The 18,688-nt window shown below is 46.6% G+C and overlaps 1 non-coding gene across 1 annotated transcript; it reads left to right on the top strand.

Annotated features, from left to right (window-relative positions):
- The first annotated feature begins 9,063 nt into the window (after positions 1-9,063).
- Positions 9,064-9,135, top strand: TRNAA-AGC. The gene has a single exon. It is a non-coding gene; the product is annotated as a tRNA-Ala (tRNA).
- The last annotated feature ends 9,553 nt before the right edge of the window (positions 9,136-18,688 follow it).

The following is an 18,688-nucleotide window of genomic DNA, read 5'->3' as shown; positions in this document are numbered from 1 at the left end:
CTGGGCGGCTCAGTCAGTTGAGCATCTGACTCTTGGTTTTGGCTCAGGTCATGATCTCAGGTCCATGAGTGAGATCCAGGCCCCCACCCCCACCCCGCTTGTGTGCTTGGTCAAATAAAAATGAATAAATCTTTTTTTTTTTAAAGATTTTATTTATGTATGTATTTGACAGAGAGACACAGCGAGAGGGAACACAAGCAGGGAGCGGCAGAGGGAGAAGCAGGCTTCCCGTGGAGCAGGGACCCCGATGCGGGGCTCCATCCCAGGACCCTGGGATCAAGACCTGAGCCGAAGGCGGACGCTTAATGACTGAGCCGCTCAGATGCCCCCAAAATGAATAAATTTAAAGAAAATAAAGGACGGGCGCCTGGGTGGCTCAGTCGGTTGGGCGACTGCCTTCGGCTCAGGTCATGATCCTGGAGTCCCGGGATCGAGTCCCGCATCGGGCTCCCTGCTCGGCAGGAAGTCTGCTTCTTCCTCTGACCCTCTTCCCTCTCATGCTCTCCGTCTCTCATTCTCTCTCTCTCAAATAAATAAATAAAATCTTTAAAAAAAAATAAAGGAGACCTCAGAGAACTCTTTTGTCCCTTTCACCTTGTGAGGACACACATGATTCAGGAAGCCTGTTCTCAGGAGACACCGAATCTGCCTGTGTGTTGACCTTGGACTTCCCAGCCTCTAGGACAGTGAGAGATACATTTCTGTTGTTTATAAACCGGCCAGTCTGTAGTATTCTGTTAGAGCATCCTGCACACACTGTCCTGATTAGATTCTTTGAGCCGTCAATCACATTTTGAGAATGTCCACAGGCTCCTTTCATACTGAGCATCCTCCCTCAGAAGTCTGAACTGTAGTTGGTTCCAAACGCGGCTTCCTGGTGGCTGTGCGGAGACTGCTGCACACTGCTGGGAACGCCGCACCGCCCGCGGAGTTAGTGCTGCTCTGAGAAGTGAGCAGGCCTTCACACCTGTCTCCCCTGCATCCCCACCCGGCCTGAGGTCTGGGAAGCTCAGTTGCACCCCCGTCACCCACTCAGAATAAAAGCAAGGAGACCGGGTCAGTACGGCACCCTTTTTGGCAATGGGCCCATCTCCTGTGTAGGGATTCCAGGGGGCGTCATCCGCAGGAGAGAAGGGGCAAGAGCAGTGGCATCCTTATGACTTTCATCCCTTTGGGTCTGAAGAGGACTTTGGGGAACTTCAGTCCAAACTTCCATCTCTGAGGCAAGAGAACAAGCACCGAGAGGGAGGTGAGTTCTCTGTTACCCTTGGTGATACCACTCCCCCTCTGTGTTTCCCTGATAAGATTTACAGCAGCTACTTAAAGACTATTTGCTTGCTTGAAACATCTAATCCACTTTGCCTCCTACTTTAAGCATTAACAGGGCAATGCGATCAAATGAAGACTAACGTAACTTCCTTCCAACGTAAACAGTGTGCTTATATGTGTTCCCATCCTTTTTAAATTGCTGTCTGCTGGGCGCCTGGGTGGCTCAGTTGGTTGGGCGACTGCCTTTGGCTCAGGTCATGATCCAGGAGTCTCTGGATCGAGTCCCGCATCGGGCTCCCTGCTTGGCGGAGAGTCTGTTTCTCCCTCTGACCCTCCCCCCTCTGATGTGCTCTCTCTCTCTCTCATTCTGTCTCAAATAAATAAATAAATAAAAATCTTTAAAAAAAAAAAATTGCTGTCTGCTAACATGAAGGAAACATGCCTTGTCTCAGGGCTACTCTAGCTTGAATGTGCATACAGAATCACCTGGGCATTCGCTAAAATGAAAATTCCATGGGTCTGGGCAAGGCCTGAGATTCTCTGTTTTATAACCAGCTCCCGGGTGATGTCAGTGCTGCTGGGCTCCACACGACACTTTTTGTGGCAAGAACTTAACCCCCCTGAGGACTAGTCCTCCACTGGTGCTCAAACCGTCGTGTTCTGCGTTCCCAGGGACCCCGCTCTCTCAACTGTTCTTACCACCTCTCCCTCTCTACTGGCTTCTCATTATTGTCTACAGTGGCTCAAGTTTCTCCCCTGGCTCCATGTTCTCTTACAGTCACACTCTCTTCCTCCCCTCCAGATCCCAGCCATACTTCTCAAAATGCCCCTTTCTACCTGCGTCTCCGTTTGTCATCTCACTCTCCCTTCTCAACTCTCCGAATGTGTCCTTGAATCCTGGAGCTCTCCTGAATTGGTTATCAGGGTCACCAATGAGTCCTTTGTCTCTAAATCTAATGCACATATTTTGGTAAATGTTTTTTCAAAGTTCGTAACTAGATGACCTTCCTGCTCAACACGGTCTTCCTGAGCACTGGTGTACTGCAAGTGCTCTATGCACTCTATAAGCTGATACTCTCAAAATACATCTTTAGTCCCTTACAAGAGTCAGAGCCATGTAGCCGACGGCACATCTCCACCTTGCTGTTCCATGGGCGCCTTGCCCTGCCCACCCCCTCCAACATATCTAATCAATCACCCAGGACTCCCAATGCTCCTCTCCAGTACCTCTCCAAACCATGCACTACTTACCTACTCATTCACTCTAGTATACACCTCTAGCCACTCTTCAAACTCGTAAGTACCCATAAGTCAACTTTCCTTTCTCTCCTTGCGCTGCACTTATGGGCAAGTTTCTTAAGGTTGAAACTAACTATGCCAGTGCCTGGGAAGCCCAAATTTTCCAAAGAAAAATACTCATCCATGCTCATGGAATTCATTTTAACTTCACAGCAACGAATATCAAGTGGGTAGACAGTGCTGCCTGGAAATCCCAATATTGTTCCCTAGTGATTTGCTTTCCCTATCTTAATAATCATTATTTTTCATTGTGGCATAATAAGAAATATATTTAGTCTTTGTTCCAGATTCCTAGGATTGATTTCCTAAAACCCTTGTACTTTCCTAAATGATAGGAATGTCTTTCGTTACCCATAAGGAGCTCTTTTTGAGGTCACTTGACTTTATGCTAATGAGGCGACTTTGTGGGACCCCTAGATAGCCTCCGATGGGCTGGTCACAGAAAGACTGAGCAGTTACAGTGTTGCAACTTTCAGCCTCAACCAATGGCCTCTAGGAAGTTAGGGTTTAAAGACTAAGCTCTACAAAGACTCCTGAGCAACAAGATTTGATGACTGTCCATGTTGGTGAAGCATCCTCATGCTGGGAGGGGGGTGCTCCCAGTTCCATGCAGACAGAAGCTCCTGTGCTCAGGACCCTTCAAGATCTCACCCCATGTATCTTTTCCTCTGACTGTTAATCTGTATCTTTTATTATATCCTTTATAATAACTCAGTCAAGTAGATAACCTGGTATCAATAACCTGGTGAGTAGAGATTTGTGAGCTACTTTAGCAAATTAATTGAATCTGAGGAGGCAGTCATGTGAACCTCCAGTTTATGTCCAGTCAGGGAGAAGCACAGGTAACAGCCTGGCTGAAATGGGGGCCACCTGGGGGCGCCTGGGTAGCTTGCTTGGTGAAGCGTCTGCCTTTGGCTCAGGTCATGATCCCAGGGTCCTGGGACAGAGCCCCACATGGGGCTCCCTGCTCAGCAGGGAGTCTGCTTCTCCCTGTGCCCCTCCCCCTGCTTGTTCTCTCTCTCTCTCTCTCTCTCTCTCTCTCAAACTTAATTGTCAGAGAGAGAGGAAGAGCCAGCAAGCAGAAGCAGGGGGAACAGCAAAGGGAGAATGAGCTCCCCGCTGAGCAGGGAGCCCAATGTGGGGCTCTGTCCCAGGACCCTGGGATCATGACCTGAGGCGAAGGCTAACGCCGAACCGACAGCCACCCAGGCCTCCCAAATAAAATCTTAAAAAAAAAAGAAAGAAAGAAAAAAGAAATGGGCCCATCTTGTGGGACTGAGCCCTTAACCTGTGGGATCTAACCCTGTCTTCAGGTACATAGGGTCAGATCTGAATTAAATTTGTAGGATGCCCCATCACTGTTCACTGATAATTGGAGAATTGTTTGGTGGTGTTGGGAAAAAAACACACCAGACTCCTGTTGTTACTTGAAACTGGGTTTGTCTCTTGGGGGGTGTCAAGGCAAAAGATACAACTAAGCCAAGGAATAGGAAAAGGGATGGTTTTATTTGCAACAAGTAAAGGAGAACACCAGGGGTATTTTCCAAAGCAGTGTCTCCTCAACAACAAAACTGGGAAGTTTTAACCTAAGAGTGGATACATATTCATGAAGGGGCTTTTGCAGTGGGGAATTTGGCATGGAACTGGGGCAAAAGTCATCTTCAGGTGACAGTCCAGGTAGAAGTCCCAGGGGTCAGCATCAATTCTCTGGAGTTGATTAGTGTATCTCCCTCAAAGAGGGTTATAGGTTCTGCAAAGGTGACTCAAGAAAGTGCTTTGGGCAGTCTTTACTTTTGAATCAGCACTGGGAGTTTTAGCAGTCTCTGATAGGATTGGGTGATCTGGTCCCATAGCGGCTGTTCCTACATTCTGTTGTTTCCTTAGAACTATTGGCTACTAAGGCTTTTTCCTTGGCAATTTCTACATATCTCAGGAAGTTCTGCCAGAAATGTTTTCTGGGCAAGTAGTGTGGGTCAGGCATAGATCACAAAGGGTATAATTAACATAAAATTGTAAGATATTTATAGTGCACACTGTGGGTGATTTGATACACACACACACTCATGCACACATACACACACATATGCTCACGTGCACATACACGTTGGGAAAGGATTTCCCCATCTAGTTAGTTAATGCATCCATCACCTTTTTAAAAATTTATTTATCTTAGAGAAAGCATGCACAAGCAGGGGGAGGGGCAGAGGGAGAGGGATAGAATCTCCAGCAGACTCCCCACTGAGCAGGGAGCTCACTCTCAGGACCCCGAGATCATGACCTGGGCCAAAGTCAAGAGTTGGATGCTTAACTGACTGAGCCACCCAGGCGCCCTCATCCATCGTTTTCCTTATTTATCTTGTGTGTGTGGACATGTAAGTTCTACTCTTAGCAGATTTCAGTTACACAGTCCAGTGTTCCCAACTACAGTCCCCATGTTTTACATGAGATCCTCAGACCCTACTCATCTTAGAGGTGAAAGTTTGTACCTTTTATCAACCTATTTCCCCCACTTTCCAGCCTCTGGCAACCACTTTTCTACTCTGTTTTTATGAGTTTGACTTTTTTTCCCCCCCTGATTCCCCATAGAAGTGATACCATGTAGGATTTGTCTTCCTCTGTCTGACTTATTTCACTTAGTATAACGCCTAAAGGTCCATGAATGTTGTCACAAAAGGCAGCATTTCCTTCCTTCTCGTGGCTGGGTAATACTGCATTGAATGTATGGACCACATCGTTATCCATTCATCTGCTGTTGGACACTTAGGTTGTTTCCGTTATTGCTACTGTGATTAATGCTACAGTGAACATGGGAACATAGGTACCTTTTCGATACCTGTTTTAATTTCCTTTGAATATTAAAAGGTGGTTCTAGTCACCAAATTCCACTGTGTGTGTGCAGGGAATTTTCCCACACCAGTAAGCAATGCTCTGTATATCAGCCAAGTGTCCTAGCATTCAGCTGAATTCTGACACTATTTACCTGGAGACAGAATCAGATCCCATAGATTAAGGGCTCGATCCAGCAGAGAACGGCTTCCCTCCCACTTGCTGCCCCTGCTTCAGACACCAGCACAGGCCGGAGTCATTACCTGTACTTCTCACTGACTGGCTAGAAATCAGAGGTTTCCATGACCCACCCTCCTTGGGTTTGATTAATTTGCTAGAACAGCTCACATTACTCAGAGGAAAAAAAAACATTTTACTTACAGATTAAAAAGATGTAGCTCAAACAGCCAGATGGAAGAGATGCGCAGGAAAAGGCATGGAGTTTCCGTGCTCTCCAAGTGCACCACTCACACCAAATCTGTACGTGATCACAAACCCAGAAGCACTCCACATCCTCTTTGGGGATTTTATGTGGAGAAGTCTCCATACCTAGGCATGACTACATAGGCACGATTGATTAAATCATTGCCCATTGGCAATTGATTCAACCTCCAGTCCTTTTCCCCTCGAAGGTCAGAGAGGTAGGACTGAAAGTTCCAAACTTTAATCTTGGGGCTGGTTCTCCTGGCAACCAGCCCCCAAACTGAGGTGCAGTCACTATTAACATAATAAAAGACACCTTTGTTGCTGTAATGATTTAGGAAATTCTGTGGGTTTTAGGAGCTCTATGCCAGCAACAGGATGAAAACAAAATAGAGACTTCTTGTTAAAAATCACAACATCACAGATATACATGATGTGGGAAATGAAAGCAAAAGAAAAATTAAATTTCCTTACTACTTATAGCCCACTCACAAGTCCTTAAAACAGGCAGAGTGACCTTCCTCTGGGAGCTCAGCTGCCTGGATGTGGACACTTTGCTGAGGGCAAAAGGCAACCTTAACCCCAGGGTCCTGTGAGTCTACTTTAATATATAGAAACTCCTTTGGAAACTTCCTTTATCTCTACCGCCCAAAATGTATGGTAGCAACCATCCCCCAAGCAGATGACCCACTGATACACATCTGAGGGGTCGCGTGACTGAGTTCTTACTAAACAGTAATAAATGAACTTTCCTAACAGTAGCTAGCCCCCTCAGGATCCTGGAAACCTTGTTTCCAAAATACCTTGGAGGCCTGTGCTGTCCCTACCCCCTCCCAACTAGAAAGTACATAAGGGGACACTCCTCACGACCCCGGTGCAGCTCTTTCTGCCCAGGGGTCCTGTCCCGTGCTTTGATAAAACCACCTTCTTGCACCAAAGATGTCTCAAGAATTTTCTTGACTGTTGGCTTCAAACCCTAACCCATGTCAATACACACCCAGAAGTAGAATTGCTGGATCACATAGTAGTTCTGTTTTTAATGAATTTTTGAGGAACCTCTGTATTTTCCCTAGTGGCATCGCAAATGTCATTCCCACCAACAGCGCAGAAGGGTTCCCTTTTCTCCACATCCTTGCCTACAATCTTGTCTTTTTGCTGATAGCCAGGTGCGAAGTGATATCTCATTGTGGTTTTTATTTCTATTTCTCTGATGATGAGTGATGGTGAACACCTTTTCACATACCTGTTGGTCATTTGTGTGTCTTTGGAAAAATGTTCAGTTCCTCTGCCCATTTTTAAATTGGATTATTAGATTTTGCTATTGAGTTGTAGGAGTTCTTTATATATTTCAGATATTAACCCCTTATCAGCTAACTAACCAGATACATGATTTGCAAATATTTTTTTCCCATTTTAGTAGGTTGCCTTTTCATTTAGAATCTCCTAACAGAAAATATTGTTTATTCATATATACAAGCATCTCTCTCTATCCATTCACTCATTCACTCTTAAAAAATTCAAATATTTACTTATGCCAGTATATCCAATTAAGGATAACACAGTGTCTTAGGTAACCTTCAAGAAGGCCCGCTGAGACCCTTACCTCCTGATTACACACCCTTGGGCAGTTCCCTCCCACTTAAATCAGTCTGGGAGACATAGATCGGGAGGGACTGAGGCCCCCTCCCAACATATTGAAAGCAGATCTTGTAGAGTCAGACCTCAGAGGGCACTTGCCCTGTAGACACCTGAGTTCTACTTCACAAGACACGTGGGGCCAGACCCCAGCCAAGCTGCTCTGGAGTTCCTGACCCACACAGTCTGCAAGATAATAAACATTTATGTTCTTAACCCATTAAAATTTGGAGTATTACTCAGCAGTAGATAACTAATATTCACAGCAAGCCTTAAAAAAATTTTCTCTTGGGTAAATAATCGTGATTTACAAAAATAATCTTTATCTGTTTCTCTCAAGCTACCAGACTATTATCAGAAACCATATTCCTTGAAAATCGACTTGGAAAGCTAAACGAAGACCTGTGGTTGTCTTCTCCTGTTTCCCTTTTTATCCTGACAAACCCTGAAGTCTTTAGGCAGACTGGCTGGTCGGTCAGCCACCAGAGGGCCACCAGAGGGTCGCGTACCTTCCACTGCAGCAGTCACTGGCAAAAAGAAAGGGATAGGCCATAATTATCTTCGACAACGCGTGATTTCCGCAAACGGTGTGGGCCCCCCACCCCCCTGCAGGAACAACCTGTAGGCTCTCTAGGCAAGGCGGAAGGATGCGGTGTGCTGGAGTGCTCGGGTCGCGCCGGCGTCTGCGGCCAGGTCTCCTCGGGGTCCCGCCAGCGCGCCCTCCGGAGCTGCGGCCCTGAGCCACACGCACGTCCGCGCCTCTGCGCGCGGCAGCCTCAGCTTCCCCTCCTCTCTGCTTGGCGTCCCCTCCATTCTTGCAGACTGGCTCACAGGTCGCCGTGCTAGGCAGCCTTGAATCCTCGGTTTGCAGCCCCTGGGGAGGGGGGCGCCTGGATGGCGGGAGAACCACTCCCTCCGCAGCGAATAAAGCACCACGGAAGCTGATGTTTCTCCTCGATCTTACAAGTAACTTGTTTCTCACTTCTTTCCGGGCTCTTTGTTCCAAAGCATCAGAGCGGGGTCTGAGGATTTCTAGTCTCTGGATTTGATTTGCATTTTTTGAAAAACGAGGGTCGGAAGCCCGCAGGCCGCAATCCAGCATCTCTCCCCTTTAGCCCTCCAAGTTGACAGTGAAAGATTGTTTTTGTTAACAATTTCCGCCGCCGCCTCCTTGTTTCTCTAGAAAAGGTCACAGCGGTTTCTGGAGCCCGGGAACGCGGCGCAAAAATGCGGAGGAGAATTGGGGGCTACTTTGCTGTGTTCCATAGTTAAAGACAGTCATGGGGAAACCGTTTTTCTCTTCCCTGGAAGTATCTTTCCTTTGACCCACAGACCTTTTGAAAAACGAGAAGAGCACTCAGACAGTTAGGTATGGGAGTGTTTCTTACTGAGATTTCCCACTCCAGGGTGCTCTTCGCGGGTCCTGAATGCCGGCAGGCTGCGGGTTAGTCAGAATGCCTTGCCAGTGGGTTTCTAGAGGAAAGGGGGAAATTCGAATTCTCCTTTACCAAAGAACAAGACAGATTTACTTAAAACGTAAAAAAAAGGGGGGGGGGGTATAAATTTGCTCCATTTCATGAAGACAGTTTAGGAAGGACTTGCGTCTGTAGTGGGGATGTAGCTCAGTGGTAGAGCGCATGCTTAGCATGCATGAGGTCCCGGGTTCGATCCCCAGCATCTCCATTCTTTTTGTCCCCTTGCTGGGAAATAGCTTTCTTGCTGCCGGGCCCAGCCCGTTCCCGCAGGCTCCGAAAATTAATCGTCTTGCTCCCCAGCACTTGCAGTTGGGTTGGGTGTGCGCATGACCTCTCCGCTGTGAACTCTGCATCCACCTCGCGCCCGCAGCCATTGCCTGTGCTCGCGCACCAAGCGAATCCGGAGCCGCTTTGGTCCCTCCCGGCTCCAGAAAAAACGCGATTCATCCATGTAAACTCTGAATTAGAAGGTTTGGGGACGGGTTCGTATCTTCGCTTAGTTTCGGGGCGGGGGCGCAGGGCGGAAAGCCCCCCGGGGGTTTCCACGTTGAGGCTCAGCACGAGAGAGGAGGATTTCTTCTGCGGACCCGCTGCGGACACGCGGGGTGGAGCCCGCTCCCGAACGTGACCTTCGCGCCGAGGTCCAGCTCCGCGAGCAGAGGAGGCGCGCTTCGGCCGGGGTGCGCTCCGCGCTGGGTGCGCGCGCGCGGCGGGAGCCGGTTTGCAGTCTGCCGACTGTCGGCGCGGCGTGAGCGCGGTCGCCTCGACCCTGCACGAGAATCCGCTGCGCGTGGACCCGGCTGCTGCGGGTGAGGACGGTCTGTACCCGCTCCTCGGTATTCCTGCTTGGAGCGCTGCTCGCTCTCGGAACGCGGCGTCTCGTCTCTCGTGCTTCACCCCCCCGCCTCTCCACTCGGGACACCCGGGCGCACGAACAAGCGCAGGAACTGAGGAAACGGTTTTCCGTGGTTTCGGGTTTTCCCCCAGGCAGGCCTCTGGCCGCTCTAGAGCCCCAGGGACCGCGGACGCGACCCGGGGAATGTCCCGAATTCCTTGCAGGTGCAGGAAGCCCGGTCTAAACAGTGACAATGACTATCCTTTGCGTCAGACTCTTTAACGCTTTGCTTGTGCTGCCCAAGTCCTTAAGGAAAAAACCCCACAAAATGAAGGTGTAGGCCTTGGGATGGGCCTATGGCCGTGCGGTGCCCTGCAGCTCCCACCACGTTAGCTTCGGAGTCAAGCGCACTTGCTCTTGCCAGTATGTATGCAGGCCCTAACGATACTGCCACACTTTGAGCTGATTAAAACTAGTAGCGTGGCATCTACCAGCTGAGGGGTCGCTGAGGGGAGAGTCCACGGACTTTTCCGTGTGGCATGTTGCCCACAGCCGAGGCCGCCGCTGTGGGATCAGGAGAGCCCTACGGAGCAACAGTAACACGTTTTTGTTGCGATTATTCCATCTTGTCTTCTGTCGTCACGATCACCTGACTGTGATCAACTTGGCCAAAGATTGTTTTTTGGATTCCTCTGTTCCAAACCACACAGACTCTCCTTTAGTTCAACCAATAAAAATGTTAGGGACAGTTCAGAAACGGTCTCCCCCCTAAAGTATTTTATTTGTTGAATACACTGTGCGGGCGGCATTGGGAGGGATGGGGAAGGATAGACGTCATTAGGGTTCCCTGAGCTCTGAATGTCTTTAGAGCTAATGCAGTGGTTCTCCAGCGTGGCTGCACACTGGGGTCACCCTGACGGCTCTCCCATTTTCTGACGTCTGGATCCCACTCTGAGGTTCCAGTTTAACTTGTCTATAACGTGGCATGGACACGGGCATTTTTAGAAGCTCCCTAGGTGACTAGAATAAGCAGTCAAGATTGAGAACCACTGGCCTGGACACTCTCTGTTGAAATTATCTCCAAATATTCACAAAGTGGGGACGAGGCATAAGAGAGGTCATCTGCAGGTTCATTCCTTTCTTGTTAGGCTCGGTTTATCTACAGACACCACTGACCACTCCGATAGCCATAGATAATGTGAGCAGTCTGCAGACCAAGTCAGGGGCAGATGGAGGCCGTCAATGGCATGGAGCTCACCTTGTCCACGTTTTCCGCTCTGCTAAGTAGAAGAATGCTCTCTCTCCTCTCCCCCTCCCTCTCTCTACCTATCCCTCCCTCTCACCCCATCCCTCCCTCTCCCCCCACTCTCCCCCCTGCCCCTTTCTCTCCCTCTCCCTCGCTCCTCCTCCTCCCTTCCCCCTCCCCTCTCTACCCCTGAGATCCCTAGTGGCAAAGCTGGTCATTGGGAAGAAAGCAGATCACTTAATAATTCAGGGCCTTCTGGGACAGAAAGGATATACCCTAAATCCTGCTCTCCCAGATTTAAATTTGGAGGTACTCTCAGCGATCTGAGAGACTCTGACCTAGACTTTTAAGTTTCCTGAAATAAAATTATCTCCTAGAAAAGGGGAGTTGATATTGGAAACTTGAGGCTAAGTCTTTGTAAGGGAGGGCTTGTTTTAATGTATCATGTGGTTCTGGCTCCTTGATAGAAAATTAATAATGTTTTTTTTTTAAGATTTTATTCATTGGACAGCACAAGCAGAGGGGGAGAGAGGGAGAAGCAGGCTTCCCGCTGAGCAAGGAGCCCGACTCAGGGCTCGATCCCAGGACCCTGGGACCATGACCTGAGCTGAAGGCAGCCGCCCAACCGACTGGGCCACCCAGGAGTCCCGAAAATTAATAATGTTTTTAACAACATTTCACCAGATGACTATTTTAATTGGATGAAGCCAGATCTTATTTGCTGTAGTTTTTCTGCCCAAAGAATATTAGGAGGGGCAAAGATAGAAAGAAAAGGGGCTATTTTCTAAGAAATGAGCAGAGAGCTGACATGGGGGGAACCCTACTTGCCGGGGCTCCTGGGGGGCTTAGTTGTTGGGCGTCTGCCTTCGGCTCAGGTCGTGATCCCAGCGTCCTGGGATCGAGCGAGCCCCGCATCGGGCTCCCTGCTCGGCAGGAAGCCTGCTTCTCCCTCTCCCACTCCCCCTGCTTGTGTTCCTGCTCTCGCTGTGTTTCTCTCTGTCAAATAAATAAATAAGATCTTAAAAGAAAAAGAAAATTCTACTTGCTGATCTTTATTCCTTAGCATTGAAGAAAAGGCTAAAGACTCTTTTTAAAAAAGATTTTATGTATTAGAGAGAGACAGCGAGAGAGGGAGCACAAGCAGGGGCAGAGGGAGAGGGAGAAGCAGGGAGCCCGGTGAGGGGCTCGATCCCAGGACCCTGGAGTCAGGACCTGAGCCGAAGGCAGTCGCTTAACACTGAGCCACCCACGTGCCCCTATAGACTCCTTTTATTTAGCAACAATGAAACTTTTCTGAGCCTACACGGAGTTTCACTGCATTTAGTAGTTTCTACAAAGCCTTCTGGCTAGAGAAAATTAGAGGTGAACCTAGGTCATTTCATGAAAATATACACTTTACTCTTCTCATTTCAAGGAGAATGAGACAGAACAGACCTACATTGGAGTATTGGGGCAGTCCTGGCACAGTTTAATTTTAAACCACTGATCTCTTGGTGATTTACAATAAAATATGTCCAGGTACATAGATAGCATAGAAGGCTAAAAATTTCTCTTCTTTCTTGTCTATATTGGGTCTTCAGGTACAAAGAGAGGACAAACCAGATCGGAAGAAAGAAGCCAATCACACGTCTCACTAGGACATTTGCATATGACCAGAGTGCATTCCAAGCCAAAGGATCCCAGCAAAATGCAGCAAATCTGGGAGAGTTCAAAGACTCAGAGAAGGAAATCTGACAATGCTTGGATAATCTCTGAAACACAAGGAAGTTACCACCTCCGGTCACCTGGAATGAACAGCCTACTGAAAGGAAGACTTTAGGGACTGAGGTGCTCTGCCCTACAATAATGTGAAGGGTGAATGAGACGCAAGGGGGTGTGGTTATACCTTATCCATTGAATATGCTAATGGAAAAAATGTTCTTAAATATCCTAATGGTCAGCTCAAAGCATCAGCGGAAGCCTCAGACTTTCTGTGTCTGTAGTAATAGAATAATGTTTGTGAGGGATTATGAGGTCGCTGATTATCATCGATAGCTTCAACTATAGATATTTGTCCAACTTCAGCTATAGCTGAATTGTTAAATCAGTGAAGTTTATAAGTTCTCCAGGTCTTATACGTGAAATTTAGGGGCCTGATGGGGAAAGAGTGATGTTGAGAATTAGGGTAAGGTTTAGGAGTCTAGGAGTTCCTTGAACCCTCAGTTTGTGCTGGTCTTCTCCTGGGATTTATAGCAGGTGAATTCTTCTCTTAGCCACTGAGCATCTTCTTACTTTGTGTGCTAGTCAGGGTTCTCTAGAGAAACATACCAATATTGTGTGTGTGTAGAAAGAGACACAGCGAAAGGGAGAGATCTATTTTAAGGAATTGGCTCACACAACGGCCTGAAATTTGCAGGGCAGTCTGGCAAGTCTGGTAAGAGGTGATGTTGTAGTCTTGAATCCAAATGTAATCTGGAAGCAGAATTTCTTCCTCCTTGGGGGTACCCTGTATATTCTCTTGAGGCCTTCAGCTGATTGGATGGAGCCGACCCACATTATGGAGGGTCATCTGCTTCACTCAAAGTCTACTGGTTTAAATGTTAATCACATCTAAACAAAATACCTTCACAACAACTAGACTGGGTTTTGACCAAAGAACTGGGCACCATAGCCTAGCTGAGTTGACACAAAAAAATAAATTGTCACACTTTGTTCTTAGATCCTGCAGTTCTCTTGTGTAAATTTTTATCTAACAAAAGAGTGCCGATTCTCTAGGGAAGCAATGATTCCTGCATTTATGAAGAAATAAGAATCACTTTAAGAAGGAACAGAACATGTGTTCTAGAGAAATTTACAGTATCATTACCACAGATACATTTTGTTTTGTCAGTTAACATTTTAGCCATGTAAAAGCACAAAGACTATTTCTCTTCCCTTTGTTATTTCCCTCAGGCATTTAATTCATAGCTTTGAAAGTCTAGAAATTCTAGCAATATTTGATGAATGGATGAGGCTCTACTGCATGTGTGGCAAATAAGCTAATACTTGGAATTTGCAAGTGTACTGGACTCTCGCTTTATTCTGTATTATTTTTCTAATGTGATAATGTGAAAGTTTATGCCATTTTCTTTTATTAAAATCGGAATTAATGATGAGGGGCACCTGGGTGGCTCAGTTGGTTGGGTGACTGCCCTCGGCTCAGGTCATGACCCTGGAGTCCCGGGATCGAGTCCCGCATCGTGCTCCCTGCTCGGCGGGGAGTCTGCTTCGCCCTCTGACCCTCCCCCCTCTCATGTGCTCTCTCTCTCTCATTCTCTCTCTCTCAAATAAATAAAATCTTTATAAAAAATAAAATTAATGATGGAATAAAGTATAAATATGAAGAATATTACAATAGGCCTCATAAACCCATTATCCAAATCTTTGTTTCCTTTTTTTTTTTAAAGATTTATTTATTTATTTGACAGAGAGAGAGAGCCACAAGTAGGCAGAGCAGCAGGCAGAGGGGGAGGGAGAAGCAGGCTCTCTGCTGAGCAGGGAGCCCAATGCGGGGCTTGATCCCAGGACCCTGGGCTGCTTAACCGACTGAGCCACCAGGTGCCCCCAAATCTTTCTTTTTCTAAGAAAATAATTCACCCATCACTTTTCATTTCCCTTCCTCTCTCCATGTGTACCCTTCCAGTGTACATTTTAATATACATTTCACCACATGTATGCCTATAAAAATTTTACACTATTTACCTGTCCCACTGTACATATTTATTACAATGTTGTTTTTGTTCACTATTATCTATTTCACACAAATTCCCTATGATAGAAGGAGACACATCACATTTAAACTTTAATTGTTGTGTAGTTAATCTGTTGGAGAAGATACAGCTTTATGTCCAATATTTGCTTCCCAACCAGTGCCACAAAGAACATCACTGTACATGTCTCCTTGGACAAGTTTGTAAAGAGTTGCTGAATCCTGTATCTGGAAGTGGGATTGCCGAATTATAAAGTTAGGACATCTCTGGCTTTTCTAGATATTGCCATACTGCTTGTGCAAAATTTATATTCTCAGCAACAACCAATGATAATACCTCCCACCCTCTACCAAGCCTTGGCATTATTGAACTTGAAAAGTTCTGCCAATAGATGAAAGTAAAAGTAGTCTCCAAATTTGCATTTGTTAAATTACTGGTGAGGTTCAGCATATTTCATATATTTGTTGGCTTTTTATGTTTCTTCATCTGGGAGCTGGAGAGAGACACAGCGCGAGAGGGAACACAAGCAGGGGGAGTGGGAGAGGGAGAAGCAGGCTCCCTGTGGAGCAGGGAGCCCGATGCGGGGCTCCGATCGAGCCCCGATCCCAGGACCCTGGGACCACGACCTGAGCCGAAGGCAGACGCTTAACACTGAGCCACCCAGGCGCTCCTGGGAGCTGAGTCTTTGTATCCTTTGTCCAAATTTCTACTGATTGTCAACTTCTATATTTGCATTCTGCCTCATTAGTTTGCTAAGTGATGAATGAATGCCTCTTAGTCCTAAATTGCGCACTGCTCTACCACCTGAAACTCAGTACACAGAGTTACCCCTTCAGTTTGTCATTAGCCTGGTGAATGTTGGTGTCTCCCCGGTGCTCATTCACAAGAGGTATATCACACCTACTCAACATGACCAATATTCCACTTCTCTTCTTGAGCAATACCAGGATTTTAAAATGTTGTAATTATGAATATTGCCCTACAAATTTCCCTGACATTGTTGCTAACAGTTTGGTTCTACCTTGTTCTTTTTTTGTGTTTTAGTCTTAACACACCACAAATTTATTATCTTATGGTTCTGTAGGTCAGAGTGCAACCCAGCTCTCACAGAGACACCTTGTTCTTCCTAAAGTCTCCAAATGTTACTTACTATTATAATTCAAGTAAATGCTTCTGAAAAACTTAGCTACAAACTTCCTGTTTATTTAGCTCACCATTGCTTTTCACATCTCACTACTTCTTGCTCAATTCCCTTTTCCCTCGAATTAATTACTTCACATTGATCTCAACTAAGATCTTAGTTAATGATACACTTTTAAAGGTCTTGATTTTATTCTTATTCTTGAATAATTTAGCTAGATAAAGAATTTTAATCTCAGAGTTATCTTCCCTCAGTGCCATAATCATGTTATTCCATCATTTGTCTGTTGTTTCTCTTTTTTTAGTTTCTAGTGCTGATGAGAAATCCACTGTAAGTGTAATGATGATTTCTTGTATCCTAAAGTAACTCATCTTAAATTAAGGAAGAACAAGGTCAGAATTATGAGATTCTCCCATAAAGTATGAGCAAAGTTTGTAAGAAGCTAGTGTTTGCCAGTAAGAAGAAAAGGGGTGAAAAACATGTCAGAGCAAATAGATCTTCACGGTGTCCCTATGCTAAAGGCCTGTGTTACTGACCCAGGAACTGAGCCCCCTTCCCCCTCTGTGGCCAGAGCCGCACCTCCCCCGGCTGCATCCCCCTGCAGAGTGCCTCCTGCACCCCTCATTCCCGCTGCTGAATCACCAGCCACCTCAGCCTCAGATCTCGCTCACCCACCTTCCCGCTTTCCCCATTCTCGCGGCTCCCCGTCTCCAGCCCCCTCCGAGGCGCGGGCTGCTGTGTGCTCCTACTCCCCCTGTAGCGGTCCCTGACCTTGTTACTCGGTTTGATTCTTCAGTCCTCCCCAGCTTCCATGCTCCCCAGTCCCTAACTTTTCCTTCCCAGGCCGTAGCTCTCTCCTTCCCACACGTATGTCAGGTATTCCAATTCTGAGGGGCCCTTATTGATTTCCACTCTTTCCCCACCTCTGGTTGTTTCCAGGAGCTTTGGACCTGGACCGCTGATCAGGCGCGTGCTTCTTTTGCTTTTCTCCTTCCCTCCCTTCCTTCCTTCCCTTACTTTCCTTTTCTGTCTTTGCACTTTAATTGTTGTTCAGCTTTTTAGTTAGGGTATAGAAACCTTTCATGCGTTCCTCCCATCACCCCCTATTCACTAGTTCCCTTTTAAAATAAATTTATTTCCGTTAAGTTTGGGGCAAAATGTAGGAAAAAACACAGTTTGTCCTCAGAAGATGATGCCTAGGCTGGCCATGACCAAGTAAGGCAAACTACTAGGCGTAAAGAGTGGGAGTGTGTTATCTCACAGCTCTGGAGGCTACTAATCTAAGATCAGGGAGTCAGCAGGGCTGTTTCTTCTGCTCCATGCCTCTCCCCAAGCTTTGGTGGTTCACTGGCAATGTTTGGTGTTCTTTGGCTTGTAGATGCATCACCCAGATGCCTGCCTTCACGTTCATATGTGTGCGTGTCTGTCTCCAAATGTCCCCCTCTTACAAGGACACGAATATATATAGATACATTGTATATCTATAATGTTTCAGAGAAGCTTGATCTTAACTACCTGTATCCCATTCTGAAGGACTGGGGCTTAGGATGTCAACATATGAAAGTTTAGGGGGACAAAATTCATAGATTACACCTATTAGCTATAGAACGTTGACTCACCCTATTCTCAGCAGAAGAAGTATTCACCGGGGGTCATGAGAAATCATTGCAATTACGAAAAATCTCCATGTTCCAGTACCCATACTCATGTCCCTCATTTAGCTATTTTGGGTCTAATGTTAATCCAACAATTTTACATCATATTGCTCTGCGGTCTCGTGTTAAATTTGCTCTTTCAATTCACTCACACATCCAAGTGCAAGTCTATTTCTGGGAGGTCCTCATTAGACTAGGTTCCACTGGTTCTGCCTCTTTTTAAAGTGCCTTCCAGACCTTCCTACTATTGGGCCTTGGTCAGATTTATTTCATGACACCTTGGCACAGGTTCCTGTTTTGGTTAAACACCTGGAATTAACTTGAAAGTATCAAATATTGTCTTTTTTTAAGGAAATTTTTTTTTTTTTAAAGATCGTATTTATTTATTTGACAGAGACACAGCGAGAGAGGGAACACAGGCAGGGGCAGAGGGAGAGGGAGAAGCAGGCCTCCCACCGAGCAGGGATCCTGATGCGGGTCTCGATCTGACCTGAGCCGAAGGCAGACGCCTAACGACTGAGCCACCCAGGCGCCCCTCAAAGATGTTTTCAAGTGCTGCTTGTATAGTTTCTGTGTTATATATGACATTTTTCTAGGAAAAATCTAATAAAGGGAAATGCCCAAAAAATGTACTGAGCCATGCACATAGTACGGAGTACATAACCATATTACCAGCCCGTATTAAGTGTTCATCTATTATCTTGTATTTTTTATTGTAACATTTACAAACTTTATTAAAATTTGTTTCATTTTCTATCATCTATGGCCATCTTCTACCTAGCTGTATGCATAGAACTCCTGTCAGCACCTGACGCGTAGTAGGCTCTCAAGAGTACCCCTCTTGGGTTGCCTGGGTGGCTCAGCCGTTAAGCTCAGTCGTTAAGCCCGCCTTTGGCTCAGGTCATGATCTCAGAGTCCTGGGATCCGGCCAGCACTGGGCTCTGCGCAGGCATGGGGCCCACTGCTCAGCGGGGAGTCTGCTTCTCCCTCTCCCACTCCCCCTGCTTCTGTTCCCTCTCTGTCAAATAAATAAATAAAAATTTAAAAAGTAGCACTCCTGTTGGGCAATGCTTCACTGTACATGTTGGCATCCCAGCTGCACTTTTGGGACTGAAATTTACGCAGTCCTTACCATAAACGGTGCAGCTAATTAGAA

This window comes from Zalophus californianus, chromosome 7 (assembly GCF_009762305.2).
Source record: "Zalophus californianus isolate mZalCal1 chromosome 7, mZalCal1.pri.v2, whole genome shotgun sequence".
Classification (NCBI taxonomy): domain Eukaryota; kingdom Metazoa; phylum Chordata; class Mammalia; order Carnivora; family Otariidae; genus Zalophus; species Zalophus californianus.
Note: the sequence above shows the minus strand (reverse complement) of the source record. Positions and strands in the feature narration are given on the sequence as shown.